Below are 16,306 nucleotides of genomic sequence, written 5' to 3'. Positions count from 1 at the left end.
TAATTCAGAGCCCACATTATCCTTCAAGGTCAGGTAAACCATCGACATAAATAGTTACTTAGGGGCCAATCCCAGACCCTTACAGATGTACGCTGACAGCAGCTTAAGTTGGGTGACTTCCTTCATCAGTATCCAGCTGAAGCGCTTTTTGGCACTGTGGTGCTGTGGTCTGAGTGCACTAGCCTGATAAGGAAGTGTGCAACATGGTTGTGGGCCCTTTGCAGCGCATATGTAGGTGTTGGTATGAAGCCTCGCATAGATTGTAATTGTATTTATGTAGCGGTTACTACCCCTGACGAGGCGTTGAAGCATTTTTTCGGCGAGTAGTACACTACTCCAGAATCCAAAAGGATTAGTGGTGAATTAGTATAGTGAAATAGGAAATTAATTTGAGCAGTGGATAGGTTAGTCTGTTATTTTGATTGAGCAGGATAGAAGAGGGAAAGGGTTCCATTTATATAGCGCTTGCTACCTCTGATGAAGTGTTGAAGCGCTTTTTGGCAAGTAGCATGCTACTCCGGAACCCAAACAGGATTAGTGGTGAATTAGTCTAGGGAAATATGAAAATTTATTTGAGCGGTGGATATGTTAGTCTGTTATTTTGATTGAAAGGACAGTTGAGGGATGGAAGAGGGAAGGGTTTGGATTTATATAGTGCTTGCTATCCGTTATGAAGCATTTTGGAGACAAACAAACAGAAAAATTAGAAGCATAGCCGCCACAGGGGGAATACTTAAGGACCCAATAAAGAATAGCAAGTGTGAAATGGCCAACAGGCCCAAAATGAAAAATCCCTGAAATAGGCTGTACAGTCCACTAATGGACTGTTGTCCTAGGGCCTAGACCCAAAAACAATAGAGAATTGGGGTCCAGAGTAGTCAGAAAGGTGTGGCTCAATGCTTACAGAGACCAAGGAAAACCCTGCGGAATAGCTAGCTTTATAATATGCAAGAAAAAAAAGCTGCTTGGCCAAAACGGGTCTCACCTCAAAGGTAGGACCCCTGAAAGAAAACAGATCAAATAATTGAGATCTTCTAAAAAAGGAGGCATTCAAGACTGAAAGCACCAAGTATGAACAAAGTCAAAGGAAAATGCTCAAAATCAGTATTCAACATGGGGCATCCCTTAATGTCAAGTTAGGCGCAGAGTAAAGTACTGATTGGGGGGATGACGGCACTCCAAAGGACATTCCAAAGGACAACAAGCATTTGCAATGCAATAGGTCTCGCAGTTACGAGAGTTTCCGCTATTGGCATTGTTAAAAACAATGCCTTTTATTTATGTTTTTAAAACAAAAACAACAAAAAAGGCATTATTATTTGCAATGTCAGTAGCTCAAACTCGCGTACATGCGTGACCTATTGTATTGCAAATGCTTGTTTCTCTTCTGTCAGCTCCAGTTAATGCGATTCCTCAGTGAAGCTCACTACCAAAGGCCATATTAATTAGAGGGCATGTGTGAAGCTCGGCCTTCCTCTCGGCAGTTGCAAACACCCACTGGTACCAGCAAGCAAGCACTGGCAAGTTTAAATACTGTTCTCCACGAGAAGCTACAGGTCTCTCAACAGGGAAATACAAGCATCTCTGTACAAGGAACCACACACTTCCTTTCTGAGGAACCAGATGCGTCACCGTTACAGACCTCCCCATTCTGAGGCAATATAGGCTGCCCGGCATAACAAACCTGACGAGAAACCAATCACTCCATAAAAAGAACTGCATACACCCCCTCAGTACGAAACACAGACATCGATCCTTGAGTAGCTAGCTGCAGGCATTCCACCCGAGGAACCACAGACATCCCCATTTACAGAACTGAGCTGTACCACCAGAAACATGCATTTCCCGCATATAAATGTAAGTTGCGTTTATTTTTTCATGTAAAGTGTGTGCATTTACCTGGCCAACAAAAGAGTTACAGAATAATGTGTTCTTTTTAGTCATATCTCCGAACCACCGCCAGGCTCGCTGACTACGCTCCCCTGCAGGATGACAGTTTCCATATACATTTTATGCACTTCGACCACTGTGTACCATCCAACATCAGACCCGCTTTTAGCCTTCAGTAAATAGATGGCACCCCGCGTATAACCATTATCGGCACAGGTGTCATAGGCTCTCTGTAGGGGTGGTATTACTAGATTGAGGTTTGGTATTTAAAATATTGATTTCAGCATCCACGGACTTCAAATGGTTTCAGTAAGAAGGCCCATGGAGAGGTGAAAACTGTGATGCTTTGAAAAGTGCTGTCCATGTTTAGACTCTTTTCAGGAAGAATAAAACTTTGCATAATTCCAAGGTTAATAAATTAATAAAGCATATCTCTGTTGATGTGATTAAATGAAAGAATAAGAAATGGCTTACTTTCCTGGTGCTTCTGCCACCAGTGTTTATGTAGAGATATAGCATTTTGAAATAAGTGTGTGGCACTCAGGAAGGCGAGGTACTCTGTGATGTACTAGTAACACGGGAGGGAGGCATCTGGTAGACGGCAGGAGCCCTGCTCTGTTTAAGAAGGTTGCACAGCACGCTGAGAAGCAGCAATCGGCCGAGCAGAACCTCTAGTGGTCACAATAATATTGTGTGCCCCGCCTCACGGGATGCCTCGCGCAAGGCGTGCGCCGGCCCTTGTTGATCCTAGGTAGTGCGTTGACGCATCCCCAGAAAGTTACAAAGGACGGCTCCAGCCATAACAAACTGAAAGAGACGCCGTGATCGTGCGAGCGTGCACATTGGCTGTCCATATGCAAGCTGAAAGGCACACCATGCGCGTGCCCATGTGCTGTCAGGGGCCTAGCTGATACAGACGCCGTGAGCGTGCACATCGCCTGTCCGGGCGCGCACATGTTTTGTCTCCCTTCGCGCACCAAACCGACAATAGCCTCGCCAAGCCAAAGCAGCGCATGCGCTGCATTCGCTAGGCGAGACCTAAAAACAAGGAATACTGATCTTCAAGGCAGTCAACAGCTCAGAATATGCGAGGCAAAATTCTAGAGAGAAAACATTACTATTTAAAACGAAAATGGAGGTGAATGAGATCCAAACTGTAGATAGATAAGCAATAGGGGAGACTAAAGTGTGAGGAACCAATAAGATGAAGAGAAGGAAATAGGACTGTTCCCAAGCTGTAGAGGCGGGGGCCAGAAATAAAGAGATGAATGAGGACACATAAAGCTCTGGGCTCCTACTACAGACAGATAAATCAGTGGAACATGCACAGAGCTTAAAGAGAAAGGTAGCAAAAATGTAGGGCCATAAGGTGAAATCCCAGGCAAAGTGTGAGCCATGGTTCTAAAGAAAGGTAGAAAGGCAGCATGTAAAGAGGCCAAATTACAGGCCTGAATTAAGTTTGCACAAGAGGCGTTACAGTTCGGGCGTGCAAGCAGCAATATAATTAAACACTTGAACGTGGGGAAAAATGGACAAATAAAAATATAGAATAAAGATAAAGAATACATCAACCTGTCCCGGACCCACAGAAAAGTAAGCAAAGTGGCAAAGTTGAGCGGAAAAGTCCAGCAGCAGCAAGCTCGGGAGGCAAAATGCTAACCGCTTACTCGCGGGTCCCAAGAACAAGGCCCAACGCACAGGAGGGGGCCAGGTCCCATACATCCACCGTGGATGGCACTGCAGTTGTCTAGTCTTGATGTATCCATTGCAATAACCAATGTGGTCTAAGGTGGATCATACATAGGATTCCCCAAAGCAAGGGATTGTGGTGGAGGGCAATCTTCATATACCTGTTCACTTGAGGTATGAATGATAGATCAGAGTTCACAATCATCTTGAAGAATTGAGGACCAGTTTCCTTAAGGATGCAACTCCCATACCTAAAAGAATTTGACAAAATTCTCAGCCCAAGATCTCAAAAAGAACTCTAAACCAGTGTATACATGAAGCACTAAAAATTGCCTTCTCTTCTGCTCTATACAGCGTGAAATCTATTTCGATGTCAACCCTCCAAGAGAGTGCAGAAAATCATCCTAATAAAATCTTGCTCTAAAAAGACAACACTCAGGCAGAAGCAAGCATCAAGAGGAACTCTGGTACCTGAGCAGGAAAGAAGAAACATAAAGTAAGGCATTCTCATTTCCAGGGCTTTCAGTGGGCCGGGTCTCACCGGTGCTGAGCACCTGCAGTTTTTTAAAGGGGGCCTCGAAATGGTTCTCTATCGGGCTCTGTTTGTGCCCTGGCACAGGCGGTCCGTTTGTTTCCGGACTGCAGTGACAGCAAGCACATGGATGTGCGTGTGCTCACTTCTCACTAGTGGAGAAGTTACTGCATGACGTCTTGCCTGGTGAGCGTTGAAGGGGAATGGAAATCCTTTAAAGAGAGTCATTTTCTCTCTGGATTTCCCTTCTCTTCTTGAGACTCCAGAGCTGCAACATTGTCGTGGTGTCACCAGGGCTTTAAGAGAAAGTTTTTTCAATATTATATACAAGCCACAATTACTGCTTATTTATCTTATGCAAATAACAACCACTGACAAAGCCAAGAGTCCTGACTGGTTGTCGGTATGATGTTACTTGTTGCATCATATATCTGGATGCAATGACAGAAACAGCAAAATACAAGTCGGGTGGCACACTATGCTAAGCACAGATTTTTAGTTTACATGTTTTAAGCCACGTACGTAATTCCAGTGGCCACGCCCCTTTGCGAGACACCCCCCCCCCGGTTTTTTTTTTATCCCACTTAAAGCCCTGGTCATGTCTATGAAAATGAAACAACTCCTCTTGGTGTGCTTACTCCTGCGTGAAGTTGGCAAAGGGGAGGGGATGTGGTCCGCCTGCTAGGTATTCGACTTTGGGTGCTGGAAACTAGTGTTCGAGCCTCGGGGTCGCCTCCACATCCGGGGTCGAGTTCGCGCAATATAAATCTGCATTAAAAATAAAAAAACACACAAGGAGCCATTAAGAACAGTGACTACATTTCGGACCCAATTCAGATGCATGCTTTCCGTTGCCGTGGAGCCCCATTCCTGGGAGTGCGAATAACATTAACAACCTAATATTTTAACCGCGGGTTATCGCCTCCCATGTCACTGAACCAAGTGGACTAACAGATCTGTGGACTAACAGATCTGAAGACAACGAACTGCAAAAGCAAACTCGACTAGAACGTGTTCCTGGTTACATGGAGCATCAGAGAACCGAGGTGAGTGGGGGGACATGTTGGGCGAGCCTGCACCCTTCCCAAACGGAGCGGAGCTCTCAAGAGTCGCTCATCCAGTCCAGGGTTTTGCATTTCATTCTGGGACTCCTGGCTAGTCCTGCTACTCCCATTGTAAAACTAGGACTACAAGCACCAGCATGCAAACGCTAACTTTTAACTGTACGAGTAACTTAGGTACGAACCCAGTAAACCTCACAGCTTTACCAAACTCGGATCGGTTTCCTACAAGGACCTTTACGGGCCAGTGAGAGATGCGAGGAAAAATATCTCACAACCGGAAAGTCAACTTGTATTGTCACTGCTTGCATACCATTGTGTTCAGCTGGAGCTGGTCTGAGGCCGCAGGGGGATTACGTGACTCCGGTTTCTGCCCTCTGTACGTCCTGCCCTTCCAACCGGGTTAGAAAATGTAAACGTATAAGGGCCAAAGGGCGGGCGTTTGCCTGCAGCAAATGAGGCCCCCGCCTCACTCTGAACGTACGGGTCACGTGCAGAACAGGTTACAACCCTGTGCGCGAGGTGCTGCTCTGCCCGCCACGGGCAGCACACGGGGGGGGGGATACTGACTCCGCGGCTTCTGCTGCCAGAGCCCCTCCCGCAACAACAGCAGAAACGTGCACCGAACATTGTTTCGGCCGAGGGTGAAGACCCGGAAGTTGGTGTTGGCTACTGTCTGTGCCTGCGACAACCTCGCCTCAAAATTCTGCCGTTACCCTAGCACCTCTCGTTTCATTCCTGCTGGGAAAAAGCAATTTCTCCATTCAGGTGATTCAGCCATGCTCCCTGTCCCACGTTTTGTCTCCTGGGCGTTGCCTGGGCTCCTTTGCGTGGCCTTCTTCAGCCTCACCGAGGGCGGGAAGCTGCTGGTGGTGCCCCAAGATGGCAGCCACTGGCTCAGCATGCGGCCTGTGGTGGACGAGCTGCAGCGGAGAGGGCACGAGATCGTTCTGGTGGTGCCGGAGAGCAATATCATGATAGACACATCACGCACCTACACCGTGAAGACTTATGCTGTGCCTTACACCAAGGAATTTCTGGAGTCAAATGTGAGGTCACTGGTCCAAGAAACTCTTGGTGAGAATTCTATTCTGGAGAAGGTAGTTGCTGTCTATCGGCGGATATCCAACATGACCAAGATGATGGTCTCCACTTGTCGCCACTTTCTGGACGACCAGGAATTGATCCAGAGTCTGAAGGATAGTGAATTCGATGCTTTGCTGATTGATCCATTCTTCCCTTGTGGGCTAATCGTAGCGGAGTACCTGTCCATTCCATCAGTCTTCTTCATGAGAATGATCCCATGTAGTTTTAACCACGAAGCGGCTCAGTGCCCTAGTCCAACATCCTATGTCCCCAGGTTATTCACTACTTACACTGACCGTATGGACTTTTTTCAGAGGGTGAAGAACATGATGATGGGTGTCTTTGAAAGCTTGCTTTGTCGCGCCAACTACGCGCCATACGGACTCCTTGCCTCACAGTTCCTGCAGAGACACGTTACCGCATTGGAACTCTTCAGCGGAGCTTCAGTGCTCCTGCTGAGCTATGACTTTGTCTTTGAATTTCCACAGCCAGTGATGCCCAACATGGTCTTTATTGGAGGAATCAGCTGTGCTGAAAAAAGACCCTTTTCTCAGGTGGGTAACATATATGTCTAATTATAAAAATGGAAGGAATTGTACTAGTGGGTGGGAGGTGGGAGAGACACCTTAATCACATTTCCTGTCTTGGAAGGTCTCCAGATACTGGATTCGCAATGATGTTACTTAAGAAACATTGAACTAAATGATCCTAATAACAGTTATTCCATCGATATCCTCCGAGCAACAGAATTAACAACGCAGTTGTGAGCACGCTTGCCATTACTGGTTACCACGCTTGCCTTTACCACACATATTTCTTTACCATGCATACCTTTACAACGTTTTTTGTTGTAATGGCAGTAAAGGCATATGTGTGGTAAAGGGAGTCGGTGCTTAAGATTAAGAGTGAATGGGTGGGGGTGGGCCGGTTTCAGGGCCGTGGGCTAGGGTGTTTTTAGGACTGAGATCAGGGTCATTTTCAGGGCTGGGGGCAGGGTGTAATCTTTAACACTTGTATGCCTTAACCAATTATGCCTTTACAACAAAATTCGTTGTAAAGGCATGCTTGGTAAGGACGCGGTTGTGGTAAAGACAGCATTGTTAAGGCATTCAATGTATACGCTTGCATGGTTCTGTCATACAACCCTAGTCCCCATATCCTTGTTAAACCTATTGGAAAATGCGAAGCCTTAAATATCCAAGAACATGTTATTCACAAGTCACTCCACAGACAACATTGGTGTTTCTGCTCCTTCTGTTGCAATACAGCTTCAGATGCCGTCCAAATCAACAATTCTGTCTGCATCGTAGACTCTAAGGATCATAATCCATGGATTCGCAAAATGTAGAAAAGGACTGGGTGGAATGTTTGAATTGATCTCAACCAGTGGTAATTATTCAGGACCACTTTCCAGTGCATGATTGTTTTGCCCACCATACCACCCCAAATGCAAAAAGAACAATTGATTAACAGAATTTAGCACAATGTCATACATCCACCCCAGTACAGAGATCTGAGCCTAAATCCATAGTTTTTTTGCTCACTGTGCCATTCCACTTTGGACCCAGCCATATGCAAATCAGTATGGGGTGGCGTAGTGGGCAAAAGAACGATGGATTTAACCCAGATCTGTTGACAGGGGGAGAATGTTTGAATCCATCAGCAGTCCGTCCATCATTTGTTGCAGTTGCACTTTTCACCCTAAGTGGGATGGGTATGGCCAGACATGGGTCCCTTGCTCAATGTGCCACTGGATTCAAGCTAACCTGGCTGATGGAGGGTGACATACTCCGAAACCAGTCCCAGGATGCTTGTTTGCGGTCCAGGGAGGACCTGGCTTGACAGTTCGGTCTGGACTGTTCCCATGAGGCACAGGGTCAAGACTGATTTACATGTGGCTGGGTCCAAACTGGGGTGGCGTAGTGGGCAAAAGAACAATGGATTTAACCCAGATCTCTTGACTGGAGGAGAATGTTTGAATCATTCAGCATTCCGTCCATCATTTGTTGCAGTTACATCATACCACCCCAGGCAGAAACAAGCACATTAGCCTTGGCTTATAAAGGGAATAGTACAGCTAAAACTGAGACCCAGAACCCCTCTGAACAAGAGCACAAGCAACGGTTTTGTCCTTTTTGACCAGGTCAATAGGGTGATTGAGTTTCATGGTGGATTAATCACACAGGACCCAGATTTGGGCTGTTGGAGCGCGGTGCTGAAGAAAGCAAAAAAGCAAGGCTTAAATTAATCTCTACCACTGGTAAGTGATTGAGGCTGCATTCCAGGCCATCATTTTCTGTTAAACTTGCCACCTCTGCCAGGATCCAGCCATATGCAAATCAGCCTTTGCCCGTCTCCAATTTTGGCATCACTGTAAATAACATGTCCTATCCTTAACTCGGTGATAGAAATGTTATCAGCCTTTGAAAAATGAAAGGTTGAACACCCCTGCTTGAATTCAAAATCTCTTTAGGTTGCACATAGATGTCTATAGATGGCGCAAACAAGCTGTATATACCTACCTACATACTCCAAGCTGCATATAATGAACAGTAAGCAGGTTAATTTTTTATTTGATCTGAAAACGTAATCTTTCTTTTGTGCATTTTACTTCTAATAGTTATGCGCAATATCACTGGCTTCACAGCACAAAGAAATAAACAAAACAAAACTCTATTAATATATATGCTATTAAATACGCTGGGCTAAATTTATGGACTTTTTGTTTGGAAGGCAAAATTCTTCTGGCATAGCCCTGTCTTTTAACCGCCATGTGATGGGTATTTATTGTGGCTAACATGTTGTAGTGGAATTGTTGCTGGATACCCGAGCTATCTACTTTTTGATGGGTGTGGGATGTAATAATGACATTTCTGACCCCCTGCCAATTTCAACCAATCTACATTAAATATGGTAGGTCATGTTTCTAGGTTTCACCTAGGCAGCGCCTGCGCTGTCTTTTTGAGACATGCTGCATTCATGATATGGGCTTTATGCTCCGCCCTTGGTAACCTCAAATACTTAAAGGCACCAAAAGGAGTAACAAAAGCAGCGAGTGCCTGACAGTTCGGAGAAAGTTGTATTTGGTGGTAGGCGAAATGTAAGTCAATAGTAGAGAAAACCTTGGTCGTGCCGATATTGGCTAGCATATCATGTAATTGTGGTAAAGGGTGACAATCGATGTGAATATTTTGATTGAGAGATCTTAAATCTACACATAACCACAGGTTCCTAGTTCTCTTTTTCTGTAAAACCACAGGAGAAACCCATTCCGAGGCATCAATAGGAGAAATGATACCTTCGGTCTGGAGATTGGACAATAACAATTTTAAATCCTCTCTGACGCTCAGAGGCACAGGTCTAACTTTATGTTCAATAGGAACAGCATCCTTTTTTTTAGCATAATAGTATGTTCATGACCTTTGACAGTACCTACAGAATTTTTAAACACACCGGGAAAAGATTGCAGTAGCCTATCGACAGCGGAGTCCAGTTGTTTGACAGATAGAATGTTAGAAGAAAGATCACCCAAAGTAATGGGAGGATCTTGCCCGGACACACAATGATGCCTAGAAGTCAAGGTACTTCCATCCTATGATGTCTCTTCTTTTGACCGCCACATACATTTTGGTTTTAGCGGATCTGCCTAAACACTCCACTCTGTCCCAAAAGTAACCCAACAGATCAATGTCCCGTTCCCCAAAAGCTTTGCGGTTGATATCAGGAGTAAGAAGTACCATGCCATTGGGCTATAATTTGTAAAACCATCTGCTAGGATAGGTACAGGAGCTCCTGAATCAGCCATGACCAAAATGGTTACCATCAATAGAAATGTCAACCAACTGCCCTTTAATAGGTTTATCAGAAAGTTCAGGAGTGTCAACAGTGACTAAAATGATAGCAAACTGGGAAGTACAATCTTGGACGTTAGGAGTGTCTAATGAAATGTTAGATACTTCAACCCTACTGGAAGTACTGCTGGATGCTGTATTCATCCTACTTCTACACACACCTTGGAAATGTCCACATTTTCAGGCACTTAACCCATTTTTCCCCATAGCTGGACAATTAGGATAGTTTCCTATGTGGTGCCTGGAACCACAACTAAAACAAACCAATTGGCTCCTAAAAGGTTGATTCTTGGAAAACCTCTTGTCGGAGGTTTGCTTCGAGTTGGTGGCATAAACAACATTGTCGTCAGAAACAAGATTCACAGTGGAAGAAGGTGCAGGGTGTATGGTGGACTGTGTAGGAAGAACCATAGTTTGATTAGATTGATTAGACAAAACTTTAGATGTAACGATTGACCTTTCAATATTTTTGGCAATGTCTATCGTCTCAACTAAAGTAGGATTGCGAGAGGTGAGAAGACTCTCTTGGATCTTATTGGAAAAGCAATAGAAGACAAATTGATGTCTTATCTAGGTGTCAACATTGGGACCAAACTCACACTTTTCAGCCAAAACTCTTGTAGTTGCTACATAATCCTCTACCGAGAGGATTGATTACACATTGCGAAATTAAACCTTTCCAAGAGAACACTTGTGGAGTCAGAATATTGTTTGCCCATGCGTAGTTTAGCTTCAATAAAGACGTTCCTTACTGTATCTTCAGATGTAGGCGCAGAATAGCGTGGAAGGTTGTCAAAGTTTTTGCGGCTGGCTACTCCCAGATGATTAATCAACAGGGCTAATTTCCTTGAGGGAGAATAACCATCAACATCAATGGCAGTGAGATCGTTTTCAAAATCTCTTGGCCATTCTGTCCACTTCAATTCAGGTTTGCCTGTTTTTTGTAGGACAGGCACTGTCTGAATGACACCATGGCTGGTTGCCATAACAAGTGAGGCAACAGAAATATGAAGAAAGAACAATATTATGCTGGATAAAAAACACAAAATGTAATGGTGTTTGAATCACCAAATGAAGGTGTCACAACAAGTGTGTAGAGTAAATGAAGGAAACGACAATGGTGTGTGAGTCACCGAAGGATGAGGCGTCACACAAATGGCACGCAAAACTCACTCACTAGGGTAGCAGGAACAGTTGGGAAGAAGGTGTGCGAATTACCGTTGTGCTGCATATAGTGGTTGATGCAGAAAACTGGCAGCAGGCGAAGTTGTTACAGGTAAGGATGGTGTGTGAATCACCGATTGTGGTGTCGCACAGGAGGAGAAAAGGCGTTGGGATTGAGTCTGAATGAAATTTACTTCACGACCCACCCAAAATGACCGCTGTGCTTCTGACATCAAAACACCTCCCAGAATGCAGAGCAGGACTTTCTCCGACTTCGAAAAGACAATAAGAATTTAGGTAAAGAGGTCAGAACTCTGTGGCTCTAGAGATCCAGAATTGACGAAGGTAAGAGCGAGCTGCGTAGCTGGTGAGGATTAAAAACAAAGCGCATGGGCAACAAATGGAAGGGCGGGTTGGATGCGATAGCAAATAAGTGCAACATTTGACCCACCAAACCGAGAGAACCTCTAATGTCCTTGCTAGGGTCGTCTGTAAGGAAGCAGGTGCAGCAGACATGAACTGTTGGGCTCCAGTAGAAATGTAGAATGGCGCAGGAAACGACAGCAGCTGGAAACCCCACTCCTGGTACCAAAATGAGATACCTGAAAGGCAGGAACCAACAGAGGCGCAGGTATTACATCCAAAAGAGCTTTATTAGGATAAAGCTAATAAGTACATGCAGAGAGGAGCCCACGGCAGAAGCAGCTGCACGAACAAGGTACAAGAAGCAACTGCCGGGGCCAGAGTAGATCATAGCATGACGCAATGCAGATTCCAGGTAAACATTCTAAACATTAAAGAGACAGTAGGCAACTTAACTTACCACACCAGAGTCGCTGCCTACGACGACCACCCGCCTGCGCCACAGACTCGACTCTGGACTCTTCAGCGCCAAGCCGCTGCCCAGGTAAATACCAGCCATAGAGCCTTAAATTATAGACCGAGAATCTCCTTGTCTTCATTTTCTTCATTTTGCTCGCGAGAAAGTGTAACACATACTTGATGAAATGTCACTCATAATCACACTGAAATAATGAAAACGCTACACCGCAATCAGAAACCTTGGCAACTATAAATGCACATAATATAACTGTATGCAATCACTAATTCCCAAACCAGTGTGATCGTCGCACCAGAACCTTAACGGACATGTTTTCTAATCCTCTTTTACAATAGAATTGATGAAGACCCATGTATTACTCTCACGTACTCCAGAATCTGTGGCAGCAGCTTGTGTGATCTTCGTTCATGACAGAATGTATGCTGATGCATTTTGTGACCTTCACTTTCTTGCTAGTAATTTGCCTGGTACTTCTACACTCCAGAACTAGCACTGGCATTCTGTATTGCTCTCGGCCCAGATTCACCGCTTACACCATGTCCAATTCTCAATTTCTCCAGAATCAGCAGTGACACGTTGTCCGACTCTCTGCTATTCAAACGCCAGCACTGGCACACTGTGTTGTCCTCGCCCATATTCAGCACACATGCAGTGATCGAGGCCCATGTTTTGTGCTAACACGTTTAGGGATGTTCTAAAATCTGCGCTGACCACTTGCCTCATGTTTCCATTACTTTACAATCAACTCTGACACACTGTACAATGTACCATATTGAGCACTGCCATATCGAGTGATAATCGCCCTAGAATCAGTCCTGATCCGATTCGTAATTCATCAGGAAACCGCACCCACTCATTTTGTGATCCCTGCTCATATTTAGCACTGGCACATGTTGTGCTACTCGATCTAGAATGAGGAAACCATGTCTGATTCTCGTTTAGACAAGAGAAAGCACTGTCACATTGTGTGAGCCTCGCCAATATTAAGCACAACACATTGTGTGCTACTAGCCCTAGAATCGACCCAGACACCATGTGTGATTCTCGGTTACACCAGAAACCACATTGACCCGTTGTGTGAATCTCATCCGTAAATTGGTGCAGACACCGCGTCGGAATAACAAATGTAAACAACAAGAAGCATTGACAAAGCCAATATGTCTCGCTTACAAGAGCTGTTGGCTTTTTCAATCTTTTTATGGTGATGATGTACAGCCACGCTGCTGATAAGGAACAAGGCTGAAAGTTTAAAACAAGCATTTGCTTTGCCAATACGTTTTGCCTATGCAAGAGCTATTGGCTTTGACAATATTTTTTAGCCATGTTGCACACCAGCATGGCTGCTGTTTACCCTGTCTATAAAGTTAGTGTTTTAAAGGAGAGTGGCGTGGAGTAGAGAGGGGTGGGGTGGAGTGGCATAGAGTGGTGTAGAGTGCAATAGAGTGGAAGGGTGTAGAATGGAGTGGAGTAGAGTTCAGTGGTAGTGTGTCAGAGTAGAGTGGTGTGGTGTGTAGTGGAGTGCCATAGAGGGTGTTGCATAGAGCATAGTAGTGTTGTAGAGTGACATAGAGCAGAGTAGATTGTTGTAGAGTGGAGTGGCATAGAGTGGAGTAATGTAGGAGAGTGAAATGGCATAGAGAGGTGTTGAATGTTGTAGAGTTGAGTGGCATAGATTGGAGTGGCATAGCATAGAGTGGAGTAATGTGGCATGGAGTGACAAAGAGGAAGTTGTATAGAGTGGTTAGAGTGTTGTAGGATGGAAATGAGTATCATACAGTGGAGCAGAGTTTAATGGAGTTGAGCGTCATTGATTGGAGTATCGTAGAGTGGAGTGTCATAGAGTGGCCAAAAGTTAAGTGCCGTAAAATAAAGTGGTGCAGAGTAGATTGGAGTTTAGTGCATTTACATAGAGTAGAGTGGCGTAGAGTGATTTAGTATTCAGTGGCATAGAGTGCAATGGTATAGGGTAGATTGTTTCAAAGTAGAGGGAAGTGGCATAGTTGATTGGTTCAGGGTAAAGTGGAGAATAGATTACAGTGGAGTGATGCAGAATGTAGTGGCATAGAGTGTAGTAGAGTTGAGTGATGCAGAGTAGAGCGCAGTGGCATAGAGTAAAGTGGTGCAGAGTAGTGGTGCAGAGAGCAGTGGGGTAAAGTACGTTGGTGCAGAACAGAGTGGTGTAGAGTTCCGGGACGTAGACCACAATGGTTCAGAGTGCAGAGGTGCAGAGTATAGTGGTGTTTCGTTCAGTGGCAGCGAGTGCTGTCTTGCAGAATAGAGTGGCGCAGAGTAGAGTGGAGCAATATATAGTGAAGTAGTGTATAGTGGTTTAGCTTGCGGTGGCGTAGCATGCAGTAGTCTAGAGCACAGTGGAGCAGAGCAGAGTGGCATAGAGTTCAGTGGCCGAGAGTGCTATCTTGCAGAGTAGTGGCGTAGAATGGAGTGGCATATAATAGCATGGTGCAGAGTGGAGTGGTTAAGGGTAAAGTGAAGTGGTATGGGATAAAGTGCAGAGGTGTAGAGTAGAGTGCAGTGGTGTAGAGCAGAGTGCAGTATCGTGGAGTAGCGAAGAGCAGAATAGATTAGAGTGGTGTATAGTGATGCAGCGTAGAGTGCAGTCAAATGGCTTAGAGTGGAGTGATGCATAGTAGAGTGCAGTGACAGAGAGTACAGTGGTGTAGAGAGCAGTGGCATAGAGTTGAGTAGAGTGCAGTGCCTTAAAGTGCAGTGATGCAGAGTAGAGTGCTGTTAAGTTCAGTGCAGTCTTGCTGAGTAGACTGGAGCAGAGTACAGTGACGCAGAGTAGAGTGCAGTGCTATAGAGTGTAGTGGTGCAGATAGCAGTGGCATAGAGTACAGTGGTGCTGAATAGAATAGAGTGGCGTAGAGTGCAGTGAGAGTGCAATTGTGTAGCATGCAGTTGCGTAGAGTGCAGTGCCGCAGAGTAGTGATGTTGAGCTTAGTGGTTGAGAGTGTAGTCTTGCAGAGTCGAGTGACCTTGAGTGCAGTGGTGCAGAGTAGAATAGAGTGGCGTAGCATGGTGTGGCATAGAGTGCATTGGTTTTGAGTAAAATGATGTTGAGTGCATTGTCTTAGAGTGCAGTGGTTTAGAGTAGAGTGGCATCGAGGGCGGTGGCATAGAGAAGGAGTAGTGCAGAGTAGAGTGGCACAGTGCAGAGGCATAGTGGAGCAGAGTGGAGTAGTGTGGGCATAGAGTGCAATGGCATAGAGTGCCTTGGCGTAGAGGAGATTGTTTAAGAGTAGTGTGAAGTGGCATAGAGCGGACTGTTGCAGAATGGAGTGAGGCAGTGTAGAGTGCAGTAGCATAGAGAAGTGGCATAAAGCCCACTGACGTAGAGTTATGCAGAGTAGAGTGGCGTGGAGTGGAGTTGAGTGCAGTGCCTTAGAGTAGAATTGTTTTAGAATAGAGTAAAATGGCATAGAGTGCAGTGGTGCAGAGTAGAGTGGCATAGAGTGGATGGGCGTGGGGTGGTGCAGAGTAGAGTGGAATGGCCTAGATTGGACTGATGATTAGTCCAGTGATGCATAGTACAGTGGGGTAGAGTGCACTGGTGTTGAGGAGGGCAGAGTGATGTGGTGTAGAGTGTTGCACCAGATGCCAGCAGTGCTAAAACCGGCCCTGGCGGTAGGTAGTTGTTGTTTCAGTGGAATATGTTCACCTAGTTCATGTTGACAACACACGCATCTACCAAATAATACAAAAACTGTTTAAAATAGGGTGGATGTTTAATGGTGTAGTGTAAATAATGTAGTTGTTTCCAGGCTCCTGCTTGTAGTGTTCTGGAAAGCAGTAATCTGTGTTATCTAGGTTTTTATGGCATGGTGCTACTGTACATATTGCACATACTGAGGCTATTGCTCAGTAAGTATAGTTGTGTAGGCTACACCTTTTGGCTTGACAATGCATGTTTTTATTAAAAGGGTTTGGCATCCCGCTGACTGTAAACAAAAAAATCATTAGACATGCACTAGAGGGCCACTTTCAGCAAAAGCCCACAGTGCTTTGATAGAAGACCCTCAACATGAATATTTGTTGCCACAGAAAGTACATGTACCTCCTCCCCGCAGGCTTGTTTTAAGGGTTATGTTACAGCCTTGTAAAATGGAGCAAAGAAGTGGCACGAGCGGCCTCCATGGGGACAGAAATATGCATTTACCTTGCTTTCCTATAA

At 45.2% G+C, this 16,306-nt stretch overlaps 1 protein-coding gene and 1 pseudogene across 3 annotated transcripts in view; both read left to right on the top strand.

Annotated features, from left to right (window-relative positions):
* LOC144823148 (UDP-glucuronosyltransferase 1A9-like) overlaps positions 1–16,306 on the top strand; it is a 545,217-nt gene that overhangs the window by 280,962 nt on the left and 247,949 nt on the right. The gene's annotated exons all lie outside the window — the stretch shown is intronic.
* LOC144825310 (UDP-glucuronosyltransferase 1A1 pseudogene) lies at positions 5,950–6,833 on the top strand (annotated as a pseudogene).

Source organism: Lissotriton helveticus, chromosome 3_1, assembly GCF_964261635.1.
Source record: "Lissotriton helveticus chromosome 3_1, aLisHel1.1, whole genome shotgun sequence".
Taxonomy (NCBI): Eukaryota; Metazoa; Chordata; class Amphibia; order Caudata; family Salamandridae; genus Lissotriton; species Lissotriton helveticus.
This window is presented reverse-complemented; position numbering and strand designations above follow the sequence as displayed.